This window comes from Octopus bimaculoides, chromosome 3 (assembly GCF_001194135.2).
Source record: "Octopus bimaculoides isolate UCB-OBI-ISO-001 chromosome 3, ASM119413v2, whole genome shotgun sequence".
NCBI lineage: Eukaryota > Metazoa > Mollusca > Cephalopoda > Octopoda > Octopodidae > Octopus > Octopus bimaculoides.
The window spans coordinates 41,963,212-41,965,893 of NC_068983.1; positions in this window are offsets into that span (position 1 = coordinate 41,963,212).

Below are 2,682 nucleotides of genomic sequence, written 5' to 3' on the forward strand. Positions count from 1 at the left end.
TATATATATACACACACACATACATTGAAGAAGTATATTATGATAAGTTATATAATATAATATGAGATAATATAATATATTATAATATAATATACACCATACACACACACACACACACACACACACACACACACACACAAACACACGATTTATCTAAACTGCAGTATCATCATTACGTGGAGTTTTGCAATAATGCAGAAAAGCAAATTTTGTTTTCTCACATTTTTCTGACACTATCAATAAACAATATATTTTAATCTCGCCATTCTGTGTCTGCCTCTTGTTGTTGTTGTTGTTGTTGTTGTTGTTATCGTCGATGTCGATGTTGTTGTTGCCACTGCTGCTGCTGTTTGTCTTGTCTTTCAGAAAATTACCTAACGTCATTATTAGAACGATTCTGTGGCGCCGTTGCTATACTGTCTCTAGGATGACTCACCAAAATCGAGAATATTGACGGGAAATGCAATCTTCATTTGAAAGAACAAAGCAACAAAACAACAACGAGACAACACACACACAAACACTTTCAGAAACACTCTCATACAAACACACACATGCACATCCACTAAATGTAAAGAGTTAATTATACAAACTGCTCTATACTTTGTGTTATTTGTCTATATCAATATCATTTTTGTAGTTGCTAACCCTGAATCTAATATATTAAATTTATACCATTTATACAAGGGGATTATCACTGATAGCAAAGGGTTTGTAAATGGTCTGCTGCGGCACATTCGTGTGCCGCAAGATATAGTTAGGAGTGGTGCGAAAAGAATAAACATTTGTTTAATAAGTCGTTATTTGCATTCTGAACCGCGTGATCTGAAACGACGACTGACAGGTGCAGACATGGCTGTGTGGCTGTGTGGTAAAAAGTCTGCTGCATGTGCGCATGTGCGCGCGCGTGTGTGTTAGTGTTTGTCCGCCACTACCACTTGACCACCAGAACCATGTGGTTGGTAAGCGAGCTACTTACCACACAGCTACGAATATGAATAACTTATTTTAAATTTTCTGTATTTTAAGCAATTTATGTGAATGTGCGTGGCCTAGTGGTTAAGGTGTTGTTGCACAGAAGATCGGGAGATTGCGGTTTCGATCCTTGTGTGCGGTGGGGCGTTACGTTCTTGAATAAAACACTTCATTTCACTTTGCACCAGTCAATTCAGCTTTAAATGGATAATCCCGCAACGGACTGTCGTCTCGTTCGCGAATTTTTTTCCCACGAGAGTTCCGGACCCAAGTTATGAATTCATTTGCATACAGTTAATCAGAGCTCAACTATCAAACTACTTTATGAGCGCATAACAAGTAATGGGCGATAAGATAAGATCACTTGGGTAAGGAATGACCATGCTTCTTTTCTCTTTTAAGAATGCTTGTTGATCTTTCAACCATGGCTGTCTCTGCGTAGTTATTTGTGTTGTTTACTTTGTAAAACAGTAAGGAGAGAGGGTTGCTAGTACATCACCCTCTACCCACATTTCTCCCATCCACATCTTTACCACATGGGGCCCTAACAAAACCGATAATAAGTATAGATGCAAATCTATCTAATTACTTGTCTCCTTCTAAAATCAGGCATAACTTGGCAATCGGTCGATTTACAACACCGTTCTTCGTCTTGAGTTTACTTGTTAGAGTGTGTTCGCTAACTTAACAACAAGTTCAAGGTGAGCTTTGATTGGTTGTATGCAAATGAGTTCATTACTGGGGTTCGGAAATCTCATGGGAAAAAAAATTCGCGTCCCGTTCATGGGAAATTCTGTGATCTCGGTCACTTATGCACCATGGAAACCAAGTAACCGGTCCTGCGTGGGCAAGGTGTTTGTTTCTGAAATATTCAAAGAAATGGTTCTATGAAGATAACATATTTGTTAAAATATAGGCCATGATGTAAATGGTTAGGAACTGCTGCTGTAGAATTGAAGAGTTTCATAGTACGATGTTAGAGGAATTAGAGGAAACTGCAAATGAGTATCGTAAATTTAGGAGAGTTTTGTTGGGTTTCAAGAATTTCGATTGCTATCCTAAAGACAACTGAATTCATTGAAATCTTACAAACGGGTCTCTATTGGTTTTGTAACATTACTCCACCTATGAGAAAAATGGCGTGTAGCCTCATTATCTTGTTCAAGGTGGACCAGAAGTCTTGAAGTCTGACTGCATATGCCTGTCTGTGGGCATAATCTTGTGGCTTCAAGCGTTGTATTTTTATCTGTCTCAGATAAACATCGTGTATAAACTACACGGAAGTCTAAAGGCAAACCTTTTGATACTAACACGCCTGAGACAGTCCTTGGTTCTGTGATACAAACTTTGTGTTTTAAAGTGGTCTGAATTAAAATATCCCTTTAAAATTTCAAGATAACTTATTTTCCAAAGACCAATTTAATAAGGACAAAGCTGTTTTCCCTATATTCTTCATTATTTTCAAAATAAATTGAAAGAAATTAAGTGTTTCAATAGATGTATGGTAACAGGCTTTAATACAAAATATAAAAGAAATACTGGTGTCGATTCAACCGACAAAAAAATTCTTCAAGGCGGTGCCCCAGCATGGCCACAGTCTAATCACTGAAGCAAGTAAAAAACTAAAAGGTTATATATGTCCCTTTGTCCCTTTACTAGTTTCAGTCATTGAACTGTGGTCATGCTTGAGCACCATATATATATGTG